The 12317-nt window shown below is 43.7% G+C and overlaps 1 long non-coding RNA gene across 1 annotated transcript; it reads right to left on the minus strand.

The window, feature by feature from the left end:
* Nucleotides 1–2426: 2426 nt before the first annotated feature.
* LOC118981591 (uncharacterized) lies at nucleotides 2427–5854 on the minus strand. The gene is made up of 4 exons (XR_005065372.1): nucleotides 5810–5854; nucleotides 5426–5742; nucleotides 3745–3932; nucleotides 2427–2565 (listed from the first exon to the last, which is right to left on the minus strand). It is a non-coding gene; the product is annotated as an uncharacterized LOC118981591 (long non-coding RNA).
* Between the last annotated feature and the right edge of the window lie 6463 nt (nucleotides 5855–12317).

A 12317-nucleotide genomic window follows, 5' to 3' on the forward strand; every position in this document is an offset into this window, starting at 1 on the left:
CCCCTGTCCCCAGTGCTGGAAGGGGTAGTGGAACTGGTGACTGGTGCTGCACTGTCCTTTTCTGCTGGTCACACCAATGGGCCAGTGAACTGTCAGCCAGAGGGATGGGGCACAGGTGCTGGTCCATGGGGCAGCGAGTGGAAGAAAGGAAAATGTGCTGCATGCGGACACTGACTATCTCTAGACTCCAGGAGATGTCTGAGGCTCACCAGTGAAGGGGAAAGAAGCCAAGTGGTCTGGAGGATGGTGCAGGGGCCATCTGAAGTTTCCCAAAGGATGGTATTTTTAAATGGGTGAAGGAACTCATGGTACACTTTGTCTCTTTCTGGCAGAGGGCCATGGGAGGTTGGCATGGTGTTCCAGTGGGAATAGGTTCCAAGGATGAAGCTAGTCATCATTTAAAAATTTTAAGCTCTTGAATAAATGACCTCTTTCCGTTTTCCCCAAACCTCTGCCACTGGATTTTCACCTAGAGGGTGGCAGTGTGCAGCAGAGCCCCTGATACTGTTCAGTGAGATTTCTTCTTGAAAAAAAATCACTTTTGGTTAAGGTGATGTTCCAAAAAGTCACAAAAATGTGTGATAAGTGACAGAGGTGCTCCATTTCCTATTTTTCACTGTGGGAAAATTTTCTTAGTATATCTATTTGGTGACATTTTTCTCACCACAATCTGTCTCATTTCCAAATTTTTTAGTTAGGTATGGTTTTCTTTTCTTTCATATTCCTGCTTTTTATATATAGGAACCCAGAAAAGCCAGTATTTTTGCTGCCTGTAACCTATGAGAATCAATCAAAGAGGCAGAAATAGAATCTTTATGGGCACTTTATTCAGATAGCAGATGAACTTAGATGATGGCAAGTTTGTACCCTAACAGATCGTCTTAAACTCCATTTTCAACTGACACTTTAAATAAGGAGAGAAAATGTAGGTAAGGGGATTTGACTTCAGGGAAAAAGTTTATCAGATAAAAAGCTGCAGCAGTCTTCCATCTGTGTAAACTCTGCTTGTAAACTCTTTCATGTTTTACAAATAATAACAATGTGGTATTGTCAGTTCAGTCAGGATGGTCTCCAATGAACTTTGTGGGGTGAATACCACACCACAGAAAAGTGAAGTGCTGCCAGAGGGTTGGCAGTGCCATTCCGTGTGTGTGTCTGGGTGTGACTGCATGTCTGCAGGTGGGTTGTGTGTGCCACCATGTGCACCAAAAGTGTGTCAGAGAGTGTAACCTGTGTGTCTGTGTGTAAAGGTTTACTGTAGGATGTGAGAGTTAGAGGAAGCCCCACCGAGGAAGGGACATGAAAGGGCCTCACAGTTGAGATGGTCTGCTGTCCTGTGCCAGGAACAATATAGAGCCACAGGGGCCACTAGTAGGCTCATGTAGAGATGTAACCCAACGTAGCACAGGAGGAATGGCACATGGACAAGGATCACTGAGTAGAGATCCTGGTGAGCAGGAGGATGTGGTCAGAGAAGCCCAGGCTCTGGGTCCTGCCTGGACTCATGTGTAACACAAAGATTTACCTGCGTGCTCCCCGTGTGGTCCCGTCTGTGTTTCTCAGGCTGTCCCAAGGGCCTCATGAGTCCCTGTGTTTACCAAGCATAGTGTGTAGATTGAATATATAATGCATTTCAGAAAAACAGAGACTAATGTAAGTGTACATGTTTCCTAAAGTGATCAAAAATACAGAATTACTTTAAAGACATTGGACATAGTTAATTATAGTGAATAAGTCTTATTTTTTTCATTTTTGAATCATAGCTTGTCCTTCACACATCATTCACAATTAGAGATGGGTTAGATCTAATAATACATACTCTTACTTGAAACATTAAGGAACCCATGACCTCCAGTGTTTCCAAGTTGCAGAAGTAAGGATGGAATCTCACCTGGAGGTCACGGTATGGTCGATAGAAAGAGTGTTTTGCAACAGGGGTCTCTTTGAAGCAGAGGGCTATTTAGGGGACCTTGGTGCACTGGGTAAGGCCTGGACTGTGAGGATGGCTGTGCAGATGGGAAGACGAAGATATCCAAGGGATTCTTGGCCTTGGAGGGGGCAGAACTTAGTGGACTCTTAAGTGTCATGTGCACATGAGCTGCATAGGCTCATAGATCCCCCCCCATGCCAAATCCGTACCCTAAATTAGGGCCTGTGGTTTATCCACCATGACACAAATGGCTTTGCTAATGTGACGTGGGTACAAATTGTGAGTTAGGGAGTAAATTCTGAATTTTCTGGTGGCCTCCAAATGCCATCCCATGAATTGTAAACAGAGAGGCTAAGAGAGGTTTGCAAACACACAGAAAGGAAGATGGCAAGGTTTTCTCCCAGTGCAGAGATTGGAGAGATGTTGCCACTTTATGATGAGAACCACTCAAACTCCAGGGAAAGACTGTTGGACAAAAATAAGACAGGTAGAGAAGTGCAGGGCAAGTACTGTATTGAAGCAGGATGTTGAAACCTGCACATTTTCTGGGGGTGATCAGGCCATCCTTGAATGACAGAGGCACTCATGTGTAAGATTTTTGATGTGTAGCTGTTACGTTTGGACTTTAATTCTTTCTGAGACAGAGAAAGAGAGACAGGGGACATCAGTCATGCTGTTCCTGGAGAACACATATTCCCAGGGACTTCTGTTCACACCAATATGTGAGGGACATCGCAGTCAGCAAAGGCACATGGAGCCACCAGTCAGGAGAGCTGAGTTGGTGGGGAATTCAATAGTCCTGTTTCAGCCTAGATAAACAATGCAGGACAAAAAAGAATATGTCCATAGCCTCATAAATAAACTCTGAGTGACACAGGCATGGGACTCAGGTTTCTAATGGAGTTGGGATAGAGTCAAGGGTAGGACTGAGGACCCCAGGACATCCTTTATCAGAGTCCCAGGTCTGAAGGCTCTATGTTTTCTTTCCACAGTGGATGCAGGGAGAGAGAACAGGATTGAAGGAAGAGAGAACGTGGGGCATTCTGTCTGTAGGTGTTGTCCTGTATCCTTGAGGAAATCAAACTAATGCACATAGACATCTCTACACTGAGAATCCAGTCTGTGTGGGAATTTGTACCAAACCCATTTTATTTCAGAAGTGGATAGCTGGGAAACTACTGCAAATATCTGATTTCTTTTCCCAAGATATAATGGAAGTGTTTTATCTCCATGTGAGGCTGCAGAGGACATAACAAGGAGGGTCTCTGGCTGCTGGCCATGGATTGTAATGGCTGAGAAAGTGGGGCTCAGGTATAGGGAGGGGCTTGCTCTGTGAGAGCTGGTGGAGCCCCAAACCAGCCACCCCTCAATCCTGATGTAGGGCCTGGGCCTGCACCCTCTCAACTGCTGATTCCCTCCCACATTCTCCACTCTCCCTGCAGCTCCCCAGGGATTGTGTGACTAGGTGAGAGAACTGGCACTCTGACCGCTGAAATCTCCCAGGAAGTGAGGCAGCAGTGTCTGCCCTTCAGCATCACCACCTGGGCCCTGGTTGCCCTCCACAGGACATTGTGGGGAGTGTGGTGCCCAGGAAGGTTACCCAAGAAGGAGAATCATGCTACATGTAATGTGGAGCCTTAGTCTAGCTCAGCAGGTGTCATGTCATCACCCACTCTATGGCCACAAGCCTCTCTGCTTGAGGTGAGAAGAGGTGCAGGTGAGTCCCCACCCTGTGCCACAATGAATAATCCTGATCTCCATCCTGGCTGTGCAGCTGAGCAAAAGGCCCTACAGAGGAGGGAGAAATGACTTACCACAACATTGAAAATATTCTGTCTGTCCTGCCTGGGCATAAGGTCGACACATTGCTTCACTTTTACCATGGCCTCAGCAGCTTCTCTAGGTGGAAGAAATTTTAGAAGATAGATATTGTAGAGCTTTGCAGGATCAAAAAAGAAGCTTCAAAGTTCAGACATAAAAGCTGGATGAACTATTGCATTTGCTGGAGTAGAAGAATAAATAAAATTGATGTAAGGAAATCACTTTTCCCTGGTGGCCAATGAGCTTAGTAGAACTAAAGAGGAACACCGGGGGGTTTATGGTCTCATCCTATGTTTGCACCAGTGACACTAAAAAATCCTAGTAAACCAGGACAAGCTCAAATCACATTGCATCAGCAGGGCTGTTCCTAGAAAGCAGGTTCACTGAGCCCAAGTTCAGCTGTTCTACTGTGTTAAGTATGTGCACACCTTTCCAGGACAATCCTGCTTTGCTGAAATTCACTTTCCCTGGGTTTCAGAAATTAGGGTTTGGTCTGTTGGTAGAATGACACGTTCTTTGCTCTTGGACATTGGGGAAGAAGAACTTTTAGTGATCTGTTTTCCAGCGAAGTGGGAAGGGCCAACCTCAAAGAGGTCAGAACAGGGACACAGACTGGATAGGAACAGGGATAATGATTGAATGTCAGAAAATGTTCTGAGAATCAGTTAAACGTAGAATTATGTCATAATGTGAAAACAGTTAAAGAGCTTAGAAAGGAATCTAAGGCTTACACACAAACCACCACTAGCTCTTCTGGTCTGCACTAAATACAGAATTCTTTTGAGGTGGTGGAATGTGGAAACTAGGGCCTGCTTTTGACTCCAAGGGCATTGTGCTGAGACATGAAGTCACCACACTTGCTAGTCTGTATTTTTTATCCCCATCCCCAGCTCTGTTTCCAAGTCTTTATAACCACCTGCGGCAGAGAGTGTGTCCTATCAAGCTCCCATGTGACCTGATCAGACAACAACTATGCTGAGATCGGGATAGATCACCAACAACACGAGGAAAGAGCAGGAGTTCAGAAAGTCAGACAAAAAAGAGTCAAAAGCATGTGAGTCAGAGTGGAGGGCATGATGCCACAATAAAGTACTGTTGGATGAGTGGCTAGACGTCATCTAGAAACATAGCCAGTGCAGCGCTGAGACTGTACTGGTTCCTCTGATCTTGGGTGGACTCCTAGCAAAAAAGCAGGGCATGTGCATGTGTTGAGTGCTGCTGAACCTGACTGATTCCTGAGGGAGCCAGACCACACTGGCTCTTCTTGAACTGAAAACTTTCCCAGAACCCTCCCAGCTGGAGCATTCTAGGAGCCTGGAAGAAAGAGTTTGAAAGCCAAGTTTCAACTGCCATCAAAGACTCTGGGAAGTTGAACAGCTGATAAGTGCGATGCAACCAAATCTTACCAAATCTTGCTGCTTCTGAACACAGACCCTAGACAGGGAGTGAGGTTTCAGATGAGAAGCTCTTTAAAGTGGCCTGATAGGGTTTTATGGAAAGTTCCTAGGTATTGGGAATTGATACAGGAGCCTTTGTAGTTAGATGGGCTAGTCTACAAGTAGTGGAGCTGGTTTGGGTTTTGATTTATTCACTTCTCTTCTCTAAATAAGTTACCTACTTCATAGAAGATTACTTACCTCAGCTAGTGGTAGTCTGATTAGGAGTGATACTCACCCTCATAGCAGCAGAAGGCCAGAGTGATCAGCAGGAAACACAGGGACAGTCTCATGGTCAATGTTGCTTTGAGTTCAGCTTTATTAAACAATGAGCAGTTAGCAGTTGGATTCAGCAGCCTGAGGAGCCCAGGGGTATTTGTACCCAGCGAACCTCACAGATCCTGCCCACTTGGACATGGCAGGCCACAAGGTTTGATTTCCAGTTCTCTTTTTCTCACTGTGGCTGAATTTCAATCTCCATAGTCACAGTCCTGCTAACTTGATCGAGTAGCCATTGGTGGCACCATGCATATCTCCTTTGTGGCAATCTCGAGCCTGGAGTTATACAAAACTGCAATCAGTTTAATGGCAGGTGCCCCTCCCCGCGGTTTCAGCTTTTTACCTGGAGTTTTAGAAGTGTGCACTCAGTTGATTGATAGAGTCTCCTGAGAATTTAACTCCTTAATTGAGGGCTGTGACAGGTTTTGCTCATGTTTCTCAGCCTAGTGCCTGGGATAGAGAAGAGGATGGGCACACATTCCTGAAATGTTTGCTTTTGGTGCATCTTTAGTGCAAAGGGATGCTTGCTGGACTAGGGTCACTTTGGCAAGTTGAGGCAGAAAGGCCAGTGGTGTGGGGCATTTGTGAAGATATCAGTTGTTTAGGTCTTGAGAGAACACCATGCCAAGAGGAAGACTACCTCCCCAGCTCCCACCCTCCCACTCTCATCTAAGGTTTCATACATGGTCAAGTCAGGGTTCCATGACGTCAGGTGGGGAACTTTCCTGACAGTTTGCTTCTCAGTTCGGAGGTTGGCACCTGCTGGGTCCTCAGGGTCCCAGCAGCAGCTCCCACATGGCCCGTCCTCCTTTAGTCCCCAGCCCCCAGGAGTGCAATGCTGATTGCAGAGAAGGCTGTGCCTGTTTGGAAATAAGAGTAGATGGGAGCACTGTGTACTTTCTTCTCTATCTTCTGTGCACATAAGTCAGTCCTGGAACTAAAGACTACTAAGAACTAAGGCCAACATCCTGTTTGTGTCATTTTCTTCAAACAACAACAACAAAAAAAGCCAGACAAAAAAAGGGACCAATAAATTGGTCAGGGTATGTAGGTGGTGGATCACCTCTACAATAACCTCCTGAGAAAAAGTGTGAGAACAGATGAAAGTTCGTGATGCAGCTGAATGCAGGGCAGCCTGCGAACCACCTTCTCTTCCCATAAACCTGTCTCATCTTGGGACGCATTGGAGATAAGAGCACCACTGGCAACAAGAAATCCAGCAGCAACTAACATACAGTAAGATTCACACAGTTCCATAGTATTTCTCATACTATTCTTGACCTCCCCGCTGTCTATTTTCTACCTACCATCTATGCTACTTATTCTCTGTACCTTCTCCCCACTCTCCTCCTCCCACTCCCCTGTTGCTAACCCTCTGTGTGATCTTCATTTCTATGGTTCTGCTCCTGATCTAGCTGTCTGATTAGTTTACTTTTGTTTTAGTTGTGGTTGTTTATAACTGTGAGTTTGCTGTCCTTTCACTGTTCATATTTTTTACCTTCTTTTTCTTAGATAAGTCTGTTTAACATTTCATATGATAAGGGCTTGGTAATGATGAACTCCTTGAATTTGACCTTATCTGAGAAGCACTTTATCTGCCCTTCCATTCTAAATGAAAGCTTTGCTGGGTAGAGCAATCTTGGCTGTAGGTCTTTGGATTTCATGACTTGGAATACTTCTTTCCAGCCCCTTCTTGCCTGTAAGGTCTCTTTTGAGAAATCCGCTGACAGTCTGATGGGAGCTCCTTTGTTGATGACTGTCCCCTTATCTCTTGCTGCTTCTAGGATTCTCTCCTTCATTTTAATCTTGGGCAATGTAATTATGATATGCCTTGGTGTGTTCCTTCTTGGGTCCACCTTCTTTGGGACTCTCTGAGCTTCCTGGATTTCCTGGAAGTCTATTTCCTTTGCCAGATTGGGGAATTTCTCCTTTATTATTTGCTCAAATATCTTTTTTACTTGTTGCTGTTCCTCTTCCCCTTCTGGTATCCCTATAATTCAAATGTTGGGACGTTTAAAGATGTCCTGGAGGCCCTGGGTGGTGTAGCTCAGTGGATCGAGCATGGGCCTGTGAACCAGGGGATTGTGGTTCGATTCCCAGTCAAGGCAGATGCCTGGGTTGCAGGCCAGTTTCCAGCAGGGGACCTACAAGAGGAGACCATACATTGATATTTCTCTCCTTCCCTCCTTTCCTTCTTCTCTAAAGATAAATAAATAAAATCTTAAAAAATGTCCTGGAGGTTCCTAAGTCTCTCCTCATTTTTTCAAAATTATTGTTTCTTTATTCTTTTCTGTTTGTTCATTTTTTCCTCCCTCTGGTCCACTCGATTGATTTTGGTGTCAGTTTCTTTCCCATCACTATTGGTTCAGGAAGTTTTAAAACACCGTGGCACACACACCTTGTTCCTAAAGAAATTTTAGAAAATGTAAAGTCAACTATTCCAAAATTACTGTAGAGTTTCAATCCCTCCCACTTGAGAATCTTACTCAGGAAATTTTACACATTGTTTTCAATTCTGCTGGGCTGTTTGGATCTTTCAAATTTATTCACTTACTGAGTTGTGAATAAGAGTCCATATTTAGGGCCTACCTGGTTTCAAGCTCAGTTGTGGAACTTTCTACCTGTGGTATCTTCTGCAAGGTGCTGACCCCCTGAGCCTCAGTTTTCTCAGTTGTACATGAAGGTTTTGAGCAAACAGTTTATACGAGGATAAGTAAATAAATTCAGGAGCAATGTTCACTACAGTAACTGACAGTAAGTCAGGTGTTCCGGTTGTGCAACAAAAAGGAGAAGTGTAAGTGGGAGGTCAAACAGAATAACCACCTCATTCCCAAAGGCAAATATCAGACTGAATTTAATCAACTTTGCCAAGGAGCAATGTTGATTTATCATAAATGCTAATTGACTGTGCTGAATTTGGCTTTCGTCCCAGTGGAATTTCTCTTACTTAAATAAGATTATCACTTTTCAATAACTTCATATCCTGTTTTGTGGTCACATCTAAGTGACTGTTATTGTTATTTTTAATCCTACATACTTTGTATTGAAGCTAAGAGTACAGGACAGTGGTGGGCAGGGTGAGTACTCTATTCCAAGACACACAGAATTTCTGGAACACAGTCCTCACCAGGACGTACTGGTGACAGGTGTCCTTCAGCAGTGGTTGAAATTTCAGGGATCCTTCAGCTTTCTGTGTTTAACTGGGGAACAGGAATGTGGGGGATGGAAACATTGGAGACATCATCACTTCTGGTCATGATGTCCCAGTGTACTTTAAAATACAATTTACGTGTCTTCTCGTGACACTGGTTCTTACGTGCCACCTCCCCTACATAGACATCCTTGTTCTCTTTTCCCAAAATAGATGATGTACACGTGGTTTGTTTGATCTTATGTGGCACTGACTCTGCATGTACAACTTTAAACTCCAAAGAGTTCAGTGTAGGCAGTATTTTGTAGGACACAGTATATTTCTGTAGAGAGTTGTCTCTGTTTCCTGGCTTAGGAAACCATCAAAGAAGGACCTAACATGCTATGGCTGATAAACTATTAAAAATAATTTTGAGAGTCAGGTACCACTGTCAGTCTTGGCCCATTCTCCAAAGGAATACTTGGACTGCTGAGTTGTGACATTGTTTATGCTATATATGCCAGTGACAGCAGCGCCACAGTCTTGTCCTTTTTACATGTGCACAATCAAGTGACACGTGGTTTCTGAGTCAAGGCATTTAAAAATGAAGCACATGACTAAATGGGACTCATTTTTACTAATACATGATGCTATCTAGGTGTATACAACATAAAAAGGAGGCCTCGTCTGCTCAATAACAAATGCATTTATCGATAACATTTTACTTTGATAAGTGTAAAAAATGGGAATATACAAGTGTGTGCTTTACTCAAGGTTGCAAGGGTCTGTGATGGTGCCCACATTAGTCATGTGACTCATATGACAAACTCCATAAAGCATATTACCACTTCCTCCCCTGTCTTATGAACATAAGAGCCCCTGAGACGTGCGTCTGAGGCTTCAAGGACGTGTGTAGGTGGTTGCACCTCCCCTTCTCTTTCCCACTGGCCCCTGTCTGCAACCCTTGGTCCCCTAACAATGATCTGACTGCTGGCTACAAGTGGTGAGCTGCCAAGGGAGACCCACATCCAGGAATGTGCTGGGGCATCAGAGATTGCTCTGTTTCTCTTGTTCAGCAATTCTCGCTACAGCTTCATTGCACTAGGATGGCTGCATGTTTTTTTCCTGTGTCATAATCACGTATCGCATCTTAGGAGGAAAACTATTCAACAGATACACAAAGTCTTACACATCAAATTACAATCACATACCCTGCTCCAATCCCAGAGCTCTGGAAGGTCACACAGATCCAGCAGAAAGGTAAAGAATGAGTAAATTACAACAAACAAACAAACAAAGAAACGAACAACCCAGAAGAGGATTCGAGCTCTCTCTGTATCAGTGACCATGGAGCTTGTGTGAAAAGGTGATTGGAGCTCTACTCATGTGACCTCCTCTAGTCCTAAAAGAGTTCCTGGTAGGATCCAGTGGTGTTCTTTACCTGGAGAAGCAATTAGGGGTCAAGCACTGTCCTTCCATCCTGAGCTTTTTTCAGCAGAAGCTGAGGTTACTGGGCCAAGTGGAGGCTCTTTCACAGTACACATGTTCTACCTGAGGACTTGACATTGCACACAGCCATTCTAAGGATGAACTGACTGAAAGCTATGAAGTTCACCTCCTCACTCAGCTCTTCTTGACTCTCCCAACATGAGGTAGGTGTGCTGGACATCCTTGAAGTCTGTGCTTCTCAGTGTATCTTAGCCTACATGTGAACAGGTACCGGGAGGATAATGCTGAAAAGCACCTTTTAGTCATGGGAGTTTGAGTCCTCTGCGTACACAGGTGCCAAATAGGCTTATGAAAACAAGCAGGTGTTCTTCGTCCTGACTCTGGAGAATAAAGGCACTATGTTGGGACACCATGGGAAGTTGACAGAATTGGTTTAGGGATTCTGGAGGAACTGCTAAAAGGAACTGGGAAAAGTGGCCTAAAGGCCTCAGGGCTTGTCAGATGGACGAGGAAACTGATGAACTAACACTCATTAGAGGATACTCAAGACTACTTCTTTTGCTTAATTTTATCCCCTGCTCACCAGAAAGACCTTTCTTCTGGAACAGGTTTTTGTAGTGAAGGGGATAATAGAAGTCTTCTGTTCCTTGTGAATATTGGTCCTCATTAATCCCTAAACACCTGACATTCATGTGCACCTAGCCTTGGCATCTTCTGTAAATTCCTCTCATTGTAGATTGGCCACTCTTTGGTGTAAGATGTAAGACACAAAGCATAAGACTGCAAAGGAATATTTTTTATTCAACATTCCTTGGAACACAGGTATTGACCAATTAAACTTGTGTGTTAGTTCGTTGATGCATTTATTACGCTGATAATGTCATCTGTATCATGTTTTAGGATATTTATCTTACCCACTATAAGCTTTTTTACAGGTCAAAAAATGACCTCCTTCAGGCTGAAAAGAAAACCACACACCTGTAGATGAGGTCAGTGTGTTCCAGAGCTGGTGTGTGTGCATCACATGATGTGGGAGTGTTTACTGTGTCACATTCCAGTGACTGGTTCCACTGCTCACGTCAAATCCCCCTCCTGACCCAATGTAATCTGGCTCCTGCCCTAAGCAGTTTACTGAAATTCCTCACTTCTTATATGTCAGTGTTGAACCCAGTTCTGATTTTGTATATTGTAAAAGGTAGAAGTCTTGCTTTCTCTTTTGCTGATGGTCAGCAGCCATGTCTGACCACAAAATATAGTCTTTGAACTGCTGAATTGCAACATTGTTTATACCATGCATTAAGCTCTCTCTGCATGTTCATCCATTTTTGAATTACCTATCAAGTACCACAGCATAGTTGTCTATTTCTAAGGCCATACTAATCTGGATAAAGGAGAGGTTCTTATTAATTCATTTTCAATATCTGAGTGAAAAGTAACTACTCAGTGTTATTTTGCATCTTCTTGGCCATTTTCAGACATATATTTTTCCATATGAATTTTTAAATAATTTTATCCATTTTCTCACTAAGATCCAGTGGCATTCAGGATGAAAGTGCATCGAATTTATGTAGCTACATTGGAAAGATTGACATTTTTATAATTAGTCTTTCAAACACGCTGTATATACTACCTTACTCATTAGATTTGTTCTTTGGTGTTTATGGTTTTGTCACTTTTTCCAATGAGACACTTCTTCCATTTGTAGTTCTCATTCTCTCCTATACCATACACAACTTTTTGTATTTTTATATATAGAACATGTATTCAGCCACTTACAATGTATCTCCTCATATTATTTGAACACATTCAGTGGTTCTGTGTGAGCCTGTCTCTTGTCTCCTGGAGAAAGAACCATGTTGTCGGCAAGTGGAGGTATTTAATTTTATCTTTGAAGATATTTAAAATTATTCCATGTTCTTTTTTTAGTGAGACACTTAGAATTTGGAGACCCAGGTGTCCCTATAGCGCATTGCTCTCTGCAAGCTCAGTATCTGTAGAAAGGTCAAGGATGAGGTGCAGAGCCATTGAGGGAGCTCATTTTCTCATTTAAGCAGGGCCATGTCCCCCATATGGGCCACCAATAACTTGATGAATGACATAGTGCAGAAGGTGAATGCATTCTTTGTGGCCTCCACTAAATACCAGAGGTCTCAGAGTATGGCTTTATCCAAACTGCCATCTGCATCATGAAAGAGGGAGACACCTGAGGAAAGGCCTTGGTGAAGACAGAGAAATAGGACAAGACACGGGCCAGAATTAAATGGGCACCTCC

This window comes from Sturnira hondurensis, unplaced genomic scaffold (genome assembly GCF_014824575.4).
Source record: "Sturnira hondurensis isolate 20B ecotype Veracruz unplaced genomic scaffold, ASM1482457v3 Scaffold0024385, whole genome shotgun sequence".
In the NCBI taxonomy this organism is placed as follows: Eukaryota; Metazoa; Chordata; class Mammalia; order Chiroptera; family Phyllostomidae; genus Sturnira; species Sturnira hondurensis.